Source organism: Oxyura jamaicensis, chromosome 4 (genome assembly GCF_011077185.1).
Source record: "Oxyura jamaicensis isolate SHBP4307 breed ruddy duck chromosome 4, BPBGC_Ojam_1.0, whole genome shotgun sequence".
NCBI lineage: Eukaryota > Metazoa > Chordata > Aves > Anseriformes > Anatidae > Oxyura > Oxyura jamaicensis.
In genome coordinates this window covers 44160642-44181411 of record NC_048896.1, presented here as the reverse complement: position 1 = coordinate 44181411, position 20770 = coordinate 44160642, and the positions used below count along the sequence as shown (strand labels likewise).

Sequence of the window (20770 nt, the reverse complement as noted above, 5' to 3'; positions counted from 1 at the left end):
AGGTTAAAATATTAAGCCGTGATTGGGGAAATTGCTCATGTAAGGGCAAATGTGGTGGCATCCAGAGGGTTGTTCTCTGTCTGGGAGCTCGGCCAAGCCCGCTTACTCGCTGTAACGTAGCGTGTCAAAGAGCTGGCTCCTTATTAGACAGCGCTTTTTAGGAGTGTTTCGCTTGGAAACATAGTGGTAAATTTTCTTCACCAGTTCAACACTGCTTCATTTTTTTTTTTTCCTTCCCCTTTTACTACTTTTTTATGAAGCCGTTCTGGCATCCCCCATCAGAGAAAATGTTAAATGCTTTTAGAAAAATATTTGTTCTGATGGAATTTATGATGTGATCTGTTATTCAAATTTATGGTTAGCTTAACATGGTAGGTTAGATAAAATGGCTCCTGATGACATTGTGGCAATCACATAAAGCCATACTTTTAGGCATGTTTGGACAGCTTATCAAAATGTGTTTGGAAACAGAATGTAGGTATAATAAAATGAAGGGCAAAGTTGGAAAGATATCCTGGTTTAAAAAAAAGAAAAAAGAAAAAAAGAAAATCAAAAAAGCCACCAGCAAAACGCCCAAGCCATAAACTGAAAGACAAGTTTATAGGTAGACTATAGGAGTGTCTTCATTTCCTCCATGCAAAAAGACACTGACTTGAAGAGGACAGATAAAGGGTTTTTAGTGCTCCTTTTTGGCAAGCATGGAGAAAAACAAACCAAACAACAACAACAACAAAACCCCACGACCCAAACATTTGGTGTGTCCAAACCACTCGAGTAGGCAAGGAAGGGGAAAAGGAGAACCCCTGAGCAGGTTTCTCTCCCTTCAGGAGCCTTGCCTCCCAGGACAGTGAGGTGCCCGCTGGTGCTGCCTGTATTACCCTGCCCTCCTGAGCACACGTGAGGTCCACTATGGTCCATTACGGCGTAACCCGCTCTTTTCCCGCTGTGTTTGCTGGCGGTATCGGTGCAGCCTTGTGAAGACAGCCTGCCATGTAAAACACTTCTCCACTCAGCCAGGCCATCCCCAGTCCGCCGACCGTAACTAACTATGCTCCGTGGATTATCGTGGAATGTGTGTTTATGGAGTCGCTCGCAGTAACTGCAGCCATCGATCTCACGACTGAACTCTTTCCACACGGGCGTATCTCACTTTTTCCGTCTGCTGTCTACTGGCCATATTTTGCAGGCTTTTCCCATCCTGGACTGGGTTTACTCATGCCACCATTTCTGGGGATAAGAGTCATGTTGCCTTCCTGTGTTTAGTGCTGTGCTCCTTAAATGACCATATTCCCCATGTACCCTTTGGGGAGAAAAGAAAGAGGCCTTTTAAATTTGGCAGACAAAAATTGCAGGGGTCATAAGTAGATCTTTCTGCAGCTGATTTCTCTGTCTCTGCCTGCTCCTGGGCAGCTATAGCTGATTCTGGTTATTGTTTCCCCTCCTGATTTCTGAGGCCAAACATTTTCACACAGCCCATTTGACTTTAATTTATTTTCCTTTTTGCCTCAGAGCACTGGGAACACAGGGGCGATGAATACTTTGTGGCAACCACCTCGCCATGAAATGAAAGCCCAAATTAAAGCAGGGAGGCTCAGAAAACATTGTGTAGTAAGAACAGCCAGGAAGTTATTTCTGTCCTCTTGGATTTTAAAAGCTACTGAACATACCTGTGATTATAAGTGAGCTGTAGGTCAATAAAAATGTCTGTTAGTGCTTTCATTATAATCTCAGTTGTTGGGAGTTTACATAGCACAAACATTTGCTTTGTGGTAAAAGTACAGCATGTAAGCCTTTTGATCTACAAGCAGTGAAAAAAATAACTTTTTTTTTTTTGCTTTGTTTTCATTCCCCCCAAACACTCTTTACAAACTGAGTTACAGCAGGAGCAATCTGATGTTTGAGCTATAAAACATGGCATGAATATAGATGACACTGGCCACTCCCACTTTGCTTGGTCTGGGGAAAAAATCCTTTTAAAAGGCACGATAAGATCTCTTCTGAGTACGCTCAGTAGCAGACTGCACTGTCTCTGCAAAGAGATGGGAAGCCTGAAATATAGACTTCTCCTTATGTAAAGCTGTGCGATGAGTAATAGGCAGAGACACTGAGGCACTCCCTCTGCTGCTCTGAGACCTGCAAGAGGGCAGAGAGAGCCTCAAGATATGGTGAGTGTGAAGATTCTGAGATTCTTCAGTTCACACAGGGTGAGAGAGAAAAAAAAAAAAAAGTCTCAAGTTGCATTTTTTTTTTTTCATTTAAAAAGGCTCCTCTTCTCCCATGAAAAAGGAAGGCAGCCCACTTGTGGCTTCTCCAGACCTTCCCAAAGAAATCAGCAATGAAATGCTGAACAGCTGGGCTCCTTCTTGGCACTTTATAGACAAGAGGGTGAGAGGAAAAAAGATTTCCAGATACTAAAGTAGGAACTGCAGCTGCTGCCATGGCAGAAGTTTTCCTGGGAACAAGCAGGTAGGCAGCTCAGTAGTGACTGGGCAGGCTGAAAGAGTGGCAGTGAGCAGAGAAATGGGTGTGATACACAGCAGCATCGCCGTCTGCCAAACTCTGGCTCTTCCCGGTACCCGAAAAGGCCCAGCAATGTCAGCTTATGTGCAGCAGAGGCAGTACCTGCCCAGTCTGTATCAAATGTCAGGCTGTTTCTTTAGGAAACCTGCCTGTGCATTTTTCCTAATCTCCTGAAGCACAACGAAACACAAAGCGTTCCACTTCGGGACTGCTTGTCACGCCTGCTGAGCTATGGTACAAACAGTAAGTAATCCTGTATTTGCAGATGATACGAAGATATAAAAGGAAGGAGTATTTAGGTCATTTAAGCATTCCTTAAGTTTTTTTTGTGCTTGACTTAGAAGGATGAACTGCAGAGTTGATTATGATCTTCCTGTCCCAGTGTCCTGCCAGAGGACTCGCTTTCTGAGCCTCTTTCCTTGTCTCTCTGGTCTCTCTCTCCCACACCAGCTCTCCAGACTCCGGGTCTCACACATCTACTCCAGCTTCCCATTTGGGCAATGTTTACACATAGTTTCTATGAGGATTAGAATTTAGCCTGATGTATTTTCCTATGGAACTCTCACCCCAGTGCAGAACCAGACCTCCCCCAAAATGCTAGGTCTTATTTAAAAAATGTTGATATGCCGAAACTTCTCAAGATTTGACACATTTTTATTTATGTATAATTTTTTAACATAGGAAAAATACTTTGCCCTTTGTCTTCTTCTGATAAAAGTCAGGCTTATCAAAGGTTGACTTTTTTTCCTCTTAGAATGCTCTTTTAGCACACAAACACATTGTGTTCTTGCTTAAAAATTAGTATTTTTACACACAACCAAAAATAATGGTCTTGCAACAAGCAGTTTAAGGGAACTGTAAGTAATAGAGGAAAATACACCCATCAGTAATCAACAGCACCATTTCTGTAACTCCTAACACCTGCTGACCCAGTCAGTTGTTGGATCTTTAAATACCAGCTCTGAGAGGACTATTTTTGTTGGGGGGGATGAGAATTTCTTAATTTTGAGGAGCTGAGGGCTTAAACAGGCTCTGTTCTACCCCTATATCTGTCTATCTATATTTGTTGTTAGTGATTAGCGTTCTCTGCTTTTTCCTTCTCTTTCATATCCTAAAGGCTAGTGAGAGGGTGCATAGGTAAGGGTGCATAGATATTTACCTGGAAGATCTGATACTCCTGAGGGATTTGATGTTTCCTGGACGTTTCTTCTTTTCCCCTTGAGGTAAAGTTTAGTTTCTTGCACATCCTAGTAACAAGCAGAACAAGGTTTTGAGTTTATAACCAGAAAATAACTTTAAGTAGCTCAGTTGAAGAAGTTATACTGTGGATATTATAATTAATAGTGCTGATGTCTCACCCTGCCTCTCTCTCAAAGCTGACATTTTTGTGTGGATGGCCAAGGTAGTTCATGTCTCCTAATAGCTGCATTGTGCGAACTAGGGGAGACTAGAGCGTTTTTGCTGGTGGGATGGTAACTGCGTCTTCTGGATAGCTAATGTGATGAAAGGGGAATTAGGATGCACTATGTGTACATGGACTCGACTGGGTTAGCCTATTGTCAACAAGATTTTATCTATGGAAGATGTAGTAGGTAAAAACCTGTAGGCTGTTCTTAGCTAAGTGCATTTCTGCTGTGCTTAAAACTTGTGCTTCTCTATAGGCTCAAGACCTCCCTTACCGCTAGGTTTGGCAACTTCTGTGTATAACTGAGACACCAAGTTTCTGCTCTTATGTTATTTCATTAGCTCTCTAGGTGGCATAAAGTTTTCAAGGGAAAGTGGCACCAGTGTTTTTTAGGATGTTTTTATTTCTGCTCTTTAGTACAATGGCGCTCCGTTTTACCTGATATTTTCTGTTGTTGTTGCAAGAAAGGAAGGCAAATGTACTTTTCTTTTTTGCATCTCTGTTCTGCCTGTATTATTAAGGCCTCTAATACTAAACTGAGTTCATTCAGATTGTAATATTTCTCATCTAACAGCGTTAATACTTTGAGTAGGTGTAAATTAATTTGTAACTGGAAACAATTCATTTGCTTTATCTCTTCTTGTTATATCCTTTCCTTAAATATGTTGAGCTCCTCTCTGTTCCCTTCATAAAGGTTAGACAGGCTTAGTTTTAGAAGTAACGTGATTTTTTTTTTTTTTTTTTTAAGGCAATATAAATCTGAATTTTAGTATATTATGGAATTTTAAGCTTATGTTATCGGGCTAGCATTTTTAAAAGATATTTAGCAAAGCTTAGCATTTCAAATCATTGAGTTGTTATGTTTATTAAGAGTATTATACAATAGATTCAATTCCAAGTATTTTGCAAATATTTTTTTTTTGAGATTAAAATATGTCTGCATATTCTTTTTGAATAAAAGGAACTGATAAACTGCTAATTCAACCCACAGTTTGAAAATCATTTTGTTTGATGTGCAAGCTAAAACATCAATTGGGTATCTGGAGGCTGCTGCATCTTTGGGTGTTTTTTTAAAAGCACATGTAATATTAAAATGTACCCTTCAGTTCTGCACGCAACCTGACCTGATGGGAAGGAATGACATGTAGCAATAAGAATAAGTCTAAAAGAGTCAAAATCCAATACAATCTGCAGCTGTGCTACGTGTTTGGTGCTCCTACTAGTGTCAATAAAATAAAGATGTGGTGGGAGGGCACAACTATAAAATTTACTCTTTCTACTCAGATGACTGGGATAACAGCACTACTTTTACTTTGCAATCCTGGAAGCTAATGCTTTCTTCTATCTGCTATATATATATACATTTAATAGAGACTGAACTCTGTAATCGGAGAAGAATGTGACTTGGAGGCAAAAATGCAAGATCATGGTTAGAACACTGATCTCCTCCCACCCTACTTCCACACCCACTTTCCTTTTGCCCTAGTGTATGTGACCCATATTAGGAAGATTCAATGGGGACTTCTAGATTTCTATTAATATTTATTAAGTGAGCATACTCTTATCATTGTTGTTTGAAGTCTTGGATCATTTCTGGTGCACCAAGACAGAGCTTCTTTGATTCATGTGCCGACAGAAGCTGTCAATTGTTGTTCAGAACCAGGACACTTTAAGATCCCATAGCTGAAGGCTGCCATATACTTCCAGCATGTTCTTGTCTGCTTGAAAAGTTCACAGCTGGTTAGCTGAATGATTGCTTCTAGTAAAAATGGAGGGACTTTCCTCCTTTGTTCTGCAGATGCTGTTCGCTCTAGTGAGCTAGCAGAGTGGGAGAATAGGATGATGAGACGCAAAGTGGAGAAAAATATTAATTGAAGACCCCCAAATGCCAGGTTTGGAGGCTTGTGTAAGTCATGATTCAAAATCAGAGGAGGATTCCCATTCTCTTTTCTGAAGCAGAATTCCCTGCCATACTCCCAATTTGATACCTATAAGAGAAGTGAAATGACCCCTCTCCCCCTCCCTAGAGTATCTGAATAATTGATGTGATGCAGTTTTAAAGATAGTTTTCCTCATTCAGAGATTGTTCTTTGCTACTTGTGAAAGCCAAGTGTTTTGTACTGGCTCATAGAAGATGCCGAATTCCTAGTTTTCTTTGAAAGTCCTTGGCTTTTCAGGCAAATTTTATGAGTATCAAGAGATGTTGTGTTCTCACAGAGTATTCTCTTTCATTTTGCAAGCATGTGTTTTTAAAAATAATTATCAGCTAGAAGGAAATGGTAGTTAATGGCTTGGTTTCTTGGCCAGGACAAAGGTTTGTTTCCTTTTGTTATTAGTTCTGTGTCATCACAAAAAGTAGGCTAACTTTATTGTGAGTTTGTATTTTTTTTTTTTCTTGACATATTGGGATGAATAGCTCAACATAACAAATTATTCTATGTGCTTTAGTTTCAAGTTTTTCATGTAGAATCCAAGTTCTAGCATCAGGATTCAATTAAATGATAGTTTGATTTGACTGAAAAATTAATGGTCCAGAACAGAAACCCTCTAGTATTTTTTTGAAGTTCTTATTTTCAGTACTTCTGTTTTAAATAAAAATCTGGACTCAGCCCAGTAACATAAAGCTACATGTTCTCTCATCAGCTAAACATAATGATTAAATTTAACAGTGATTGTTTGCTTATTGCCTCTTTTGGCTGCATAGGTATCTTTTTGCATACATAAAACTAATTCCCTGGCTATAAGTGGCACTGTACTAAGTTGCTGTGAAAAGTTTGTTGCTACTGTCTGTTGCCCTTTTCAGGAAATAATGATTTGCCAAGTACAAATCATATTCTATAATTATATGTCATCTTCAATGACAGCTTGAACATTCAACTCTTGTTTACGCTCGAATCAGACATATTGATTTTTCATTTTAATGATAAACAGATTGGCATGTAATACATTTGATGATACATCTGCTTAAAATGTGTTAAGATCCCTGAAGGGGAAAAAAAAAAAGTTCCAATGTAGGCTATTAGAGGCATTCAGACCGAACATAAAATGAGGATGCATGCTACTCTAGGTAATTCACACCAAAAGAGTGCAGTTCCTTTAATCTGGTATCCACGCAGGCATATTTATAATTTGATTTCTGGTTTGCAGTCTGTCTTTTGGCCATGAGAGTGTTTTTGCAGCCAAGAATACTAGGGGAATTAAGAGGGGAGGAAAAAAAAAAAGCAAATTACTGGGCCTTCATTTGAAAAATGGTTTTGATTTTGAATTTTGATCTCATCAAAATTTACTGCAATTTAAAATGGACCTTGTCCAAACTGTGCAGTTTAACATCTTGTTACCTGTGCATTTCCTTCTGAATGTTTTTTTTGGCATTGTTTTATTGCTGTATGCACGCACCTTAACATTTCACAGTAGTGTGTATAATACTTAACTGTATTAAAAGTCTCTCTACTGAATAGTTGCTCTTATAGTATCCCAGTAAGCATGCATTTTTATCTAACTTTCCCTATGGTAAGTGTTAAGTACACATAACTTAAGATTTCTTTAGGGTATAAACAGATACTTTAAAACACATTTGATCTGAGAATCTCCTGTGGACTTGCACGTGAAACTGAGAACTTGGCTTTATTGTATACTATCTGAGTATTATATAAAATCCCACTACCCGCTTTTGGTTTGAGCATGTCCTGGGATGTAAGCTGTACGGTTATCAGGTTTGGCAGAAGGTACAAAACAGAAATACGCACATGTTCACAGGGTGTATTTACAAAGGCAAACCCCTTTTTAGGGTTCTCAATGCTTTGGATAGAGCAGTTTTGACCAGAAAGTAACTGGCATCCTTGGAGGGGAGAACACAAGGAAAACCCACTCAAATTGTAATGGTAAACCTAGTTTTCACTGAGACAATAAATAAGTATTTACAATAAGGACAGTTCATGCTTTCTGTTCTGTAATTTCCAACATACAGAACTGAAGACTAAAGAATCTTGAGATGTGTTCTTCTCTGTGCTTCTTGTCACAGAGAACACCATGACGTTCTTATCAGTCAGTAAGGCCAGCAAGTATGCTCTGTGATGAAGTATCATTGTCTGTGATGATTTTTAAGGCTGCTTCTTCCTTTGGACTTGCATAATTTGGCACCTAAAGACAAGTGGTTTGGAGCCCCCTACCACAGATGGATGTCCTCTTTACTTCTCTTTACTTTTTTTTTATTAAGTGTGAATGGTTTCAAAGCAACAACAGTCATTTTGCTGCTCATAGTGGGGTAAGCCCTAAATACCTGACTTCTTGCATTCCCTGTTTCCTGTCAGCCTTTTTAGTAGGCCCCTCATAGACTGACCTTGGTATATAGGACTCTTAAGTGTTTCTTCAAAACAAAAGTGATGTACCGATTGCTCTGAGGGATCCAAGGGCACCAGATGTCCTCAGTTTGTTGCTAATGTAATTCTTTTTTTTTTTTTTTTTTAACCCTGTGTTCTTCTGTCTGTGTTCTGCCAACCCTGTTCTTCCTCAGTTTTCTTTGATCTCCTTCCCTTGTATTTTCAGGATGCTGCTCTTATAAATACATCTATACTTGATCACGCAGAAGGTACATCTCTGGGCAGGTTCTATGTTCTTTGAGCATGGCCAATCACAACACTACCTCTGTCAGTGAGGATGAGAAGAGGTAAAGACTCGATAGATTCAGTGTGTTCCTGAGCTTCATTTGACTGCTCCTGTGCAAAGCCTGGGAAGCACAATATCCATGCTTGCCTAAAAACTTGTATATTGAGTATTGGTTAGTTGATGTCAGTAGGGAAGGCATAGAGGATGTTCTAAGACATGTAGAGATCTACAGATTGTTTGCTTTTGCAATAGAAAGGTTCTTCCTTGAATAGAAAAATCTTATACTTTCAAAAGATCAACTGTTGAAGGGAAATATAAAGCAGCAAGGAGCTGCCTGTTAGACTTGGTTATATCCTTGCCCTAGTCAGCAGTTCAGCACAGCAACACATCCAGGGCATAAACCCCGGTCCTGTGGGTGAAACTCCTGTAGAAGTCATGTGGAGAAAAGCTATATAAAGACTATAAGCTTTCCAGGTGACTGTGCCCTGGAGATAATTGTTAATGTTTGCTCACATTCTTGACTTTCAGTTTGGAAGTTGGCAGGTCTAATTCAGGAGGGCTTTCACCAAGCTGCTTTTATTTTGCATGTGTGCCAGTGGGACCCCTTGTCACAGACTGTGCAAGGGGAAGCATTACATGCAGCCCTACCTGAGAGACAGTCCCCACTCATCTTCTGTTTCTTGTCTCTCCTGTCCGCACTTCTAAAACAGTGATCTAAAACATAACTTTGTCCCGTTCTCATGAAAGATCAGGGACACAATTCTTCTCTAACCCTCTGGGGAGGGTGCTGTTAGGCACTGTGGTGCAAGATGAGTGTGGAGCCCCATGTAGGTCCCTGCTCCAGACAAGGGCTGGATTGGATTGAATATTGTTACCTATTATACTGAATATTCTGTAGTTCTGTATTTTTAAAATTTATTAGACTGAAAGACACTTGTGAAATCCTTGTGTTATCAGTTTGACATGTAAGGATGCAAACTCACTGTAGCTTCCAAAATACAGAAGCAGGAATGTGTTGTCTCTCCCAAGGAAATAACACTTTCCCACCGATCAGGCAGCTGACTTGGGGAGGGATAGAAAATAGACAAGCTTTTAGGCATGTAAGCCTTTCTTCATGCTTGACCAATGCACAACAGATCCTTTAGGCACACGGGTTTGCTACAGGATACTTTTATTCTGCAGTAGTGTAGGCTTTTTCATGTAAATTAATGAATTCAAGTGTATAAAATATCAGACGGTATCTTAAACTTGTCATTAGGAAGATGTATGTCGAATTATCTCACTAATGAGAAAATTAAGATGTGTTACTAGAGACCTAGCCACAGGGGCATTATTTATGTTAACTGATAGAGCATAAGAGTTTGAAATGTACTGGGGAGATGTGGAGGGAAAGGAGAACTTACACAGCTACCTACTGAAAGAAGTGGAGTTTTGGCTACTCATTGGGTTTTAAGTGGTTCTTAAGTATAATAGAAACATTTTGATTTTATCCTTAAATTAAAATAAAATCCAATTTCTATGGTTTGGTTTTAGGCAGTATGGCAGCTGTTTTGACTTGGATTTGCATCCTGCTCTAAACAGCAGCATTTGGAATTGCCACTTAAAATAGCAGTTCTTATTTATCCTGCTGTGAAAGCGTTCCAGCTCCTGGGAGCTCCTTAGTGGATGATGTCTCCCCACTTATGCATAGCTCAACAAGGTAGAGATCTAGTGCTACGTGTGAATAGTAAAGAGTCTACATCTTTTACGAACGTACCTTTGCTAGCCACAACTGAACAGTAGGACAGGAGCCACCTGGCAGTGTCCCCAGTACATCCCAGGGCACTGAAGCCTCCCAGCAGATAGAGGGGAGGAAGGCTGGCATCGTAACAGACTGCCTGGTGCAGAAGCATGTGGGCAATACTGGGGGAAGCTGTTGCCTAGAGGACAGCTCCAAAAACCATGGAAGGAGATAGCTTGGCTGGAGTTGTTTAGCATGCAGCAGAGATCAGGGTCTCCTTGGCAGACCCTTTCTCCTCTTCTCTTCAGCAGAACCCACAAATGCAATAGAAGTGGACTGCTGCCAGGAAAGGAAAAATAGATGTTTGCAAAGGGCACTCAAAACTGGCAAAACCTAAACAGTACCAACTAGTGGAGCTGAGCCCTCCCTCCGTTTCCCGCTGATTTTAATAGGATTGAGTTACTTGAGTAGTTCCTACAGTCAGATTACATGTGGGTATTTATAATTGTTATCCCTGATATTTATTTTATTTTCCAACAAACATTTCCCCACATGCTATGGAGCTAATGTCTAGAAGGTAGCTTGTCATTGTACTTGAGACTCAATGAGAGTGCAGAAATGAGGGTGGCTGGGTTTGGGCACTTGGGTGCTCGTCAACTACAACTGCCCCTCTTCTCCCCCATACTCATGGAGTGAGTGGCCCTAACCCCAGTCTCGCTGGCAGTCCCTTAGGGTGCCATACAGTGGAGCGGGTACACCCTTCCTCCCTTGTTTGTTTGAATTTGTAGCTGAGGCTGAATGCCCAGAAAGCAGAGCTGTGCCTACCGCCTTGATGCTGGATCAGAGTGCCACTGGATGGTGGTGCATTTGAAATCTGAATCCAAACGTTGCTGCTTGTATCCTTTTCTACTTAGAGATGCCTGCCCGTGTGTCTCTTTGCTCCCGCTGCCTAATTCAGCAGCTGTGAGCTGCAGGCAGTAGCACACGTGCACTTGGCTAAAATAACCAGCCAGCCTGTTCCTTTGCTCTTGCCAGAGTCTCATGTTGATGAAGAGAGTTCTTAGGATCAGATCTGGCTTCTCAATTTACCTTATTCCTTTGCCCAAGACCAGCAGGAAGGCCTCGTCAGGGTGGCCTGCCTTCTTATTTGTCTCCTTATTGGGTTTAAAAATAGTAATTCAGGGAACTCAGTACAGTGTCTAAATGGTTCTTATTTGAACCTTAAAATAATATTGTTGATTAGGAAAATCTCTTTTGGGAAGAGGCTTTAGTTTTTCTTCTGAAAGTTCTCATTTTTATTTTTAAAAATGTTGCAGTATTATTTAAATTCATGACCGCTACTGTACAAAGTGAGGGCTTTTGTTCTTCAGTTGCCCAGTGCAGACCGCTAGGGCAGGTAGCTGGAAATGCACCTTGTCTGCTGTTCTCTCGAAATCCATCCCATATATGTGAATGGTGCCAGTGTGAATTCGTTTGAATGCAAATAGAATTTTTTAAAGAGATGCTGGTCCTATCCCCAGACAAAAATAAACTCCTTCGTGTCTGTGGGCACACCTCAGAAGTATGTTCCAGGCTGAGCATTCATACAACAAGATTCACCCTGAATCTAATTTCTATGGTTGAATTGTAAGCCCCTGGAAAAACTGGTTTTAAAACAGGAATGTTGAAAGACCCTCAAGTTTAGGACGAGGCACAGCTATAATTTTACAGGCATTAGGCATCTGAAATGACTTTGTCTAAAGATTATGCTGGGATTTGTCCCCCATTTTCTAGAAAATACTTAACATTGAACCGTATTTTATGCACACAAAAAGACTTATTTCATAAGATAAGGAGCTCAGAGATTTACATTCCAATATTCAACGATGCTATTACCAAGTGCTTTTTCACTCTCATAATAGAGTTGTCATAAACTATAACTCAAGTTAAATTTATGGAAAAAATCTATGTGGAATCTTGATTCTGTGTATTTAGGTGGAAAGTGTCCCACAGGTAACTTAAAACAACAACAACAAACACACTGCTTCCAGTAACTAAGTCTCTCATAACTTACCTTGCTTGTTATTTAATCAGTTACCTTAAAAAACATTTTTATTTACAAATGCTGTATGTGTGTGAGGAAGATTCACTGGGGCTACATCTTGTACATTGGGAGGAAATAAATGGAGAGTCCTGCTCCCACAAAACAGGAAAACACTTGTGGTGTGTTTGGGTGCAGTGGAAGAAATTCTCTTGACAAGCTGGAATGAAGGCATGGTCCGTAAGGAGGTAGTGTTCCAGTGAAAGGATGTGTGTCCAATTCCTGCATCAGCCAGCTGTTGAGATGTGCACTCCCTTGACATAAGGAACAGCAATACATCACTGTCAGAATGTCATGCTGCCTTTTAGGAATTTGTTTTATATTGTTTGGATGTCTTGCAGTGACCAAAGTTCTCCTGTATAGGGCAGTTTGGTTTCTTAAAAAGAAGTTTCACCCCCAACTTGTCTTCAAGCAGTGCTATGTCTGCAATTCCTGAGTAAAATCTGGTTCCTCAGTAATGTGAACAACATATTTGGCAAAAATATGATGAAATGCTCTTTTCCAGTCTGTAAATGATGGTGAACAGAGACCACATCATCTGACACAGGACCCTGAGCACGAGCTGAATGTTGTGATTGACTCAGTTGAGTAGCATCTCACTGGACTGCATCCTCAGGGAGTGTTAATTGACAAAGATGATATGCCAAATGTAGGCCCAAAGATTGCTGGCTGTGTTGGGATGTTTGGAATTTATTTTCGGATGGATGTCTTTACTATGGACTTAATTACCAAGTGCCATTATGTGCACCTTACTTTTCTTTAAAAAGTTCAAGAGCGTGTGTTCATGTGGTGGAAGAGAAGTAATATGGGTGATCCTGTAAGGGTCTCAGTGCAAGTTAAGCTTTTACCTTAATTTGCCTTATTTTCCACCTAGTTGCTGCTCTGGAAGTGACTGCTAGTAGCTGGGATGTTCTAGATTTTTTTTTTTTTTAAATAAAAATTAGTTGGTAAGATTAAATTATTCAGATCATTGTGCTGTCAAATATTGGTCACAGATCTCCTGTTATTTGGACATGCTGCTGTTACTGCAAGGAAATATCCAGAGCAAAGCTCTCATTAGTCAAATATTTAAGTGAAGTGTGAGCTGAACCACACATTAATTCACCAATGTAAAGTATCGTAGTGATAACATAATCCACTGAAGAGTCAGGCATTGCCATCGTTCTTGTTGGTGATTAATCATTTACTAAATTAGGGAGCAAATGTAGATCACTGCTTCTACCAGCAAAACAAGTGTGCAGTGGCTGAAGGTGTTATCTACCTGTCTGTGGGAGGCAAGCTGTGGAGTAGGAGGAAGGGAGGAAAGCAGTGATCCTTAATAGGTTGCATAGCTGTTTCTTTACATCGGGTATAAACAAAACAGCATCGAAGGGCTACCTCGCTAGTCTGCCTTATCAATAAAAATGTTACAGGTCTTGTAAGACTTACTGGATCAAGTTGTTCATGCAGAAAACTGAACCTCCTTACTTGAAGGCTAGGTGTTACACATGTTATTTGCATTTTTACATACACATTAAAAAAGTATCTTGTAAACTTTCCAACTCTTCCATAAATAATTACCATCTCAATCTAAAATCACTTGCTTGGGCCAGGTAAGAAAATGTCTTTAAGCTCTTCCCTTCTTCTATTGCTTTTTGTCAAACACCACTGACATCTCCACATTCTCATCCTGATCAGAAAACTGCCTTTTATGAAGCCCTTGGGTAAAATCTTGGTGGTTCAGAAGATGTCCAAGTTCTCCTGGCAAAGGACAGTTTCAACCCATTCCCATGGAAAATGGTTTAAGTAAACAAGGTTGAGATGGATATCTGGGTGTTCAAATCTGTAGAGTTTCTTACCCGTGATGACTTCCCCAGCCCAATAGGCTTTGGATGCAGATACCTTGTGTGACTATTTTGCTGGTGAACTGTTTCACAGCTGCTTTTCTTCTCACACCTGCTTTTTTTTTTTTTTTTTTTCTCCTCCTCATGAGATTAGAATTATCTGCAGGAAACTCTAGATCAGGTGAAGCTGAAATCTGAAAAAGTGTACAAAAAACGATGGGCTTGTAAACATGAAAGTGGTGACATCAAGATGCAATTAGATGCGTGTATTTTGAAGAACCTGTGTACAGATGGTCACTTCGGACAAATAGTCTGTTCAGAGAGGTATATAGATTTAAGTACAGGAAGTAAGGAGCAAATCTTGGATAGTGTAGGTATGTGATCCATTTATAAACTTGATGGAAGCATGTTAATTAGTGAAAATAAAAGCAGGAGGTGGTGGTAGTGCTATACCTAACTTACTTTCCTTAAAAAAATATGTTGTAAATCTTATTTATAAGGGGATCCAAAAGAAGATTTGGGTTGAATTGTGCAGACGCTTCAGTTCAGTCTGTTATTTATCTCCTATAGTCTCAAATAATGAGTAATAGGGGTGCTAGAGACCAGCTGTCTTGAGGGTGCTCAGGAGACTGCTTTATTCTAACTGTGAATTGTTTCATTTCCTGAATGATACAAACTGATGATTTCTTGTCACTTTTTTTAGGCATGTCTAAATAAGTGCAGGAAATCATTCTGCAAACCATAATGTTATGATACATTTTCTATCAACAGCTGAAAACATTTCTGGGTAAGCACAAGTCTCTGAAGTCCTAGAGGTTTTGAGGAATGCCAGAATTGACACTAATCAAATTTACTACTGCAGATTTTTCAAGATACTGTATGTGGTTGAGGAAAATAATTTGGATTGAAGGGGAGCTAGATGGAAAGATTTGCAAAAACAAAGTTGAAGTAAGGCAGTGCATGATTTTTTCCAGTAGAAATAGGAATTTTGAGTTGAACTTGTATAATTGATGTTAAAAAAGTTACTAATGGTTTTGCTTTATGATGATGGAGGAGTAGCTGAGAATGTCAGTCTAATTCAAATATAAATTTGTACCTCTAATGTTAATGTGACCTAAAATCTTAATCTAATGTCTAAAGAAAATAAACCTTGTATGTGTTTTACATCTTTGTTCAAGAATAGGTTGAAACTATATTCTTGAGGTATTCAATGTAGAAGTTTTTTTTTTTTTTTTTTTTTTTTTTTTTTTTTTACAAATTAAGAAACCGAAACCTCCAGTAAATACAAGGTGCTTGAACAGATATCTGTTTATTTAGGTATTAATCCAAGGGAAACATGACATTTTGGTCTTCAATAAATCTCTTTTTTCTTTAATGCACTGAGCATTCATTATCGTATAGTAACAAACTTTGTAAAATTAATATAGCTATTGGTATGGAACTATAACTATCGCATTTAAATGGGGGTAGGGGAAGTTCTCTGTAGATTGCTAATAATAAATTTAACTTCAGTTGCATTGGAGGAGAATATGCATGCTGAAAGATGTATTTTATATTACTTGAATGCCTTTTATTGGCTTGAAGAATTATCTGCCACTTTGTGTCCCACAAGTATGTGGTTATTGCTATGGTATGCTTTGTTTAGAGGGCACAGTAGTCACTGTTGGCAAAAATGCAAGCCCTATTTTTTTTCCTAAATCCAGAGGTAGGAAAGAACAGAATTAAAAAAAAAAAAGTGCCGATAGTTTCCTTTACATCAACCCTAGTGAGCATCTTCCTGCTTGCAATCCAACTGCTATCAGTTCCAAGCTTAGAAAGGCTTGCAGAGTCTGGCAAATGCCTGAAATAAAGCCAGCAAATCTCTCTGCAGCAGCAGGGATGCAGGAGCAATCTCTAAACCTCCTGCACCTGCCATATGTGACCAGTGGCTGCAGATCTGGCTATGAAAAGCTTGCTGGATACCTGTGGGAGGGCTAGGCACACTTGTGCTCCTGCTGCACATTATTACCTCTGTGTCAACATATCATATCTGTTGTTAGATTTACATAGCGTTACTGACAAAACATACTCTGTTTGTGCTGCTCATCAAAGGCCTCCTATTTTTTGGTGGATGGAGCCTTTTGCAAGACTGCAGGAAAGATGGGCCGGCAGGTCTCCAGCTTAGTTACCTTGCAGTGCAAAGTAGCTGTAATATTGGCTTAACCCATGACTGGAAGACTCCTTTGTTGACAGAAGGTCAGCAGAATGGCACTTCTACTGCCTGACAAGGCTTCTGCCTTCCTGTTCAGTGTAAGCACCCCTTCCTGAGCAAAAGTGAACAGGCTGCGATATTTCAACGTGTCGGGAACTCCTGGCTGCCAGAACAGCTCTGAGCCCATATGAAGCAAGGTGTGAGCTGTTGTGTCTGGGAGCAGCCCGATGATAAAGGAAAGCAAATGTGAATACAATGGAAAACTGCTGCTGCTGCTTGAGCCTTTTTCCTGTGAGGAGGCACAAAAAACATATACAGCTTAGACTTAGGGGCTAACTTCTCTACAGCAGGGATCTTGCTATATAATTTGAGATATGATGGGGATGAGTGGAAATAAGGGTAAATGGAGGTGGGGAGAACTCACATCCACTACCTCATACACCTGGTTCAGGCACATACAGAATTGGCTGTTTTCTTTCATTTTGTATGTTATGTTTTCGTTCCTGATTGTAGATAACCTATCCTATCTATCTGAATACAAGGAATATAAGCTGTAAAAAGGAATGTGTCATCATAAGGCAGAGAGGCCATCAGATCCCTAATGCAGAGACTTGGTAACGGTTTCTGAGTGAAGAACCTGGGAGGCAAAGCTTCCCTGGGAGCCTCATCTGAGATATGAATTTACACTAATTTGAACAATGATTCTTCTGGTTATCCTAAGCATTGTTGACCCATCTTTGGCAATATTTCCACATTATCTTCAAATCTTGAGAGGAATTTCCTCCCTCCAGTGCTGTAGCAGCAACTCTTTCAGTACCATCAGACTGGAGAATGCAGAGACATGGCTGGTGAAATAAGCTAAAGGGTTTTTGGTGGGGGGGGGGGGGGGGGGGGGGGCGCCCCCGCAGCGAGAGGGGGGAAGAAGCTTTAATATAAAGGAAATAAATAATCCTCTGGTGTGTTGGATTATTTGTCCCCTTCCTCATCAAACAGAGTAATTCCAAAAGCTTCATGCTTTTCATATATAGCTTGGGGCCTGGTTTAATTTCAAAGATAAAAGAAATTTGTCCTGGGTGTTCTGTGTTGTGTGTTTTTTTTTTTTGTTTGTTTGGTTCCTTTTTCCCCCTGTGAGCCCTAATGTGGGGCTGTGAACTTGGGAGACCAGTAGCTTATACCTGAACAGGAATTTTGAGTGGCAAAAATCAGCAAGCTGTGGAGAGCTAAAATGAATATTATTAACCTGACTGAAGTCAGGGCTTTGTAAATGCATGGAGGCTGTCTGAGGATCTTGGACAGATGTTTCAGATGTTAAAACAGGATAGGCTTTGCCCATTCTGACAATCTGTCATTGTGTGTCTGCTCAATAGGCAAATAAGAGGGAATGCCATCTTTTTTCATGTAAATCTCCAGGGATTTTCCTCTAGGGTTCTGAGCTCTGGCATAAAGCTGTCTGTGAGAATAATTAAGAAGGAAAAAAAACACCCTACAACACTTAAGCAGAATTCTGGTGTGTACATACAAGTGTATGTGCGTCTTTCAATTCACTTTCAGCGCTTACAATTAGGAAAACAAAACTACCCCCTTGATGAAAAATACCTTATGAAATTAGTTATTATGAGCAGTGTAAAGAGCACATGCTTTCGTACTGGGAATTGATGTCTATCCAGTATGCTTTACATGTATTTGTTGAAGGATACAATGCACTTGTATTATTGCACTGATTTCATTCTTGGATGATTTCCCCTTTGGCATACTAGTGACAGTCTTTCATTGGTTATTCATTTATATTATTGATTAACACCTACTGGACCAATTTATTAGTCCCTCTGAATCCATTTTAAGTATCAGGATTTTCTAATGGAGAAATATCTCTTACAGAATACTAACATCTCACTTGTAAAATGTTCACAGGCTTAATTTATTGAACCATGTATAACATAAAACAGCGCTCAACAAATAGACATCCTTTTGTTGTAAGCCTGCAATGTGATGGCTTTTGCTGTATGGAAATGTTACCTGGAGCACACGTGAAAGCTGTGTTCTCCTGAAAGACTCATGGGACTTTCTGCCCATCGCTTAGGAGTGTTAGCCTTCCTCCAGGGAAATAATTTTTTCCATTTTTTGGAAAAAATTCTGCAGGTCTTCCTGCAGAAGTGAGTATAGGCTGTCCTGCTTGTTGCATATGGCAAAGTGTAGGGATTGGCTCTGTTCTCCTCTTGGGGAGAAAAGAAGGAACCAGGAAAAACAAGACAGTGCCTTCTCTTTCTCCTGGAACTAGCTAAATGGAGAATGGTACAAGTATGTGGCACAGTAAGGGAATTCGTCAGGAAAACTTATGTTGAGGCATTGTGGCTTTGCGACATGATTGTCCAAGCTGTATCCTCAGAGACCCCGTATGGGCTGAAAAGTACTCTGGTTCAGCAGCATGCATTCCCTATTATACTTCTCAGGGAAATCTTTTTGCATCAGTTTATATATTTAAAAAATTGTCAAAAACCTCACGTGTGATTTTCACATGCCAAAATTACTGATTAAAGGCTCAGATCCTGAATGATGGTGAAACTCTATAAGCCTACAAAGCTCAGAAAATACCCTTCTTCACTACGTCTATTAGCTCACTTGGCCAATATTTTCCAGTCACTGGCCATCAGGTTTGTTTTCCACGTTAGCTGCTGAAACTTGTTTCACTTGCATTTTTCTAACTTTGCTATGGCTGATAATTGGCACACTATTGATGATTGATGGATGTTTGCTTACAAGGGGGCTGGAGCAGGACCAGGTATGTGAAGGGAGGAAAGTGAGGGATCAAAAAAATAAGGTATGAAAAGGGGCACTGTCCTGAACTTCAGCTAGTTCCCTCCAGAATCAACTAATACTGGAAGCTGTCTTTTTCTGAGTTAAAATCCTTTACTGCTCTCAGATCTTTCTGACCTGAAGTACTTTAAAACAACAACAAAAACAAAATAGTATATCTCATTTGTTAAAAGTTAACCGTAACTAGAAATATAGTACTTTAAAAACCAATGTTACTGCATTTTATACTATTTCTCCAATAGTTCCTAGTGCTCCTCCCAGCAGACAACATAGGAATGGGACTCTTACCAGGGGAACATTGAACTGGAGCGAGTTCACAGTAAGGCTATGATTTAAGATGCAAACAGATGTTGGCCAGTGATGCGGCTGCAGAAGATGAACAGGTGATGAATCAGGAGAGCTTTGCATAGTACAAAGGGTAAATGTCAGTGCAAGTTGTCCTGTTTCTTTTCTTTAAAGACACCTCATTTGGGATGTGCTCTCTTTACTGAATGAAATGTAATGACTTTTCTGATGTGGTAACTACTTTGGAACTGGGTAAAGCATAGGCTGCAATTATAAACTAGAATTCACTGAAGCTGAGCATGCACTTCATGGCTTTATGTTACTTTGAAGCCAGACACTTCGTACTTAACACATTTCATGAAATCAAAAATCAATATTTAAGTAACTGCAAGCGTTACAGAAAAGTTGCATGAACTTGAACTTAAATTTTATTTTTTTCAGTGCCATCTTCAGACAATGAGATGGAGTCATGTAGCTCAGTGAGATTTGCAAAACAGGGAATGTTTATACCACGATGTTTCCTAACCTTTATGTTCAGCCTCTTCAAAACTACCATTTCTTGCTGCCTGTGGGGTCCAAATGTTGCTTAGAGAAATTTGAGGCCCTAGACACAGGGAGGAAAAGAGCTGGATTAATAAATGTCCATAGGCTGTGGAAAGAATTTGATGCTGACTAGCATTTTCCTCATGGGCCCCCTTCTGCAGTGAGAAACTGCATTTCATGGGGTATTTGCAGAAAGCTCCAGCAGAGCTGCTTCACAGAGTGGGGTGGTCTGGAGCACGCAACATGAACAAGAAATGTTACGCCTGGTGCGGAGTGGAGGGGCTCCCTGGAGATGGCGTCTGCAGCATGGTATCTGCTGCACCTTCTAGCAGCCTGTGGAGCCTCTTCCTCATGGAGAGTTTGGTGCATCCCACTCACCTCTCCCGAATACATGCTCAGGTTATCTTCTTCCTCTTCTCCTTTCAGCTATTCCCCATTCAGTTCCTGCCATGGGCTGAGTGTGCAAAAGAAATGGCAGGAAGGTTGCCTGGTGGATGCAGTGTGTTTTGTATGAGACCCTAAGAAGCTAAAAGGCCTGGTCCCCTTGACCACAGTGATTCATGCTCTTGGTAAGGGAGTATAAGCACAGGCTCTTAGTAAGCAAATTAATTTTTATGTTCCAGTGAGTGTGTCATTATTTGAATTTATTAACATTTCAGAGCCTTGCCAGAAGTTAACCTTACAGTTCCTTCTTGTTCACTCTTTTCGTCCGCTAGAGGGAAAGAGCACTAGGAATGAATGTACGTTATGCTGAATTAAGTCTTCATTTGATTTTAATTATTTG

The 20770-nt window shown here is 40.0% G+C and overlaps 1 long non-coding RNA gene across 1 annotated transcript; it reads left to right on the top strand.

Moving 5' to 3' along the window:
• Window positions 1–19106: 19106 nt before the first annotated feature.
• Window positions 19107–20008, top strand: LOC118165470. Its single transcript, XR_004750059.1, has 3 exons — window positions 19107–19162; window positions 19401–19576; window positions 19885–20008. It is a non-coding gene; the product is annotated as an uncharacterized LOC118165470 (long non-coding RNA).
• The last annotated feature ends 762 nt before the right edge of the window (window positions 20009–20770 follow it).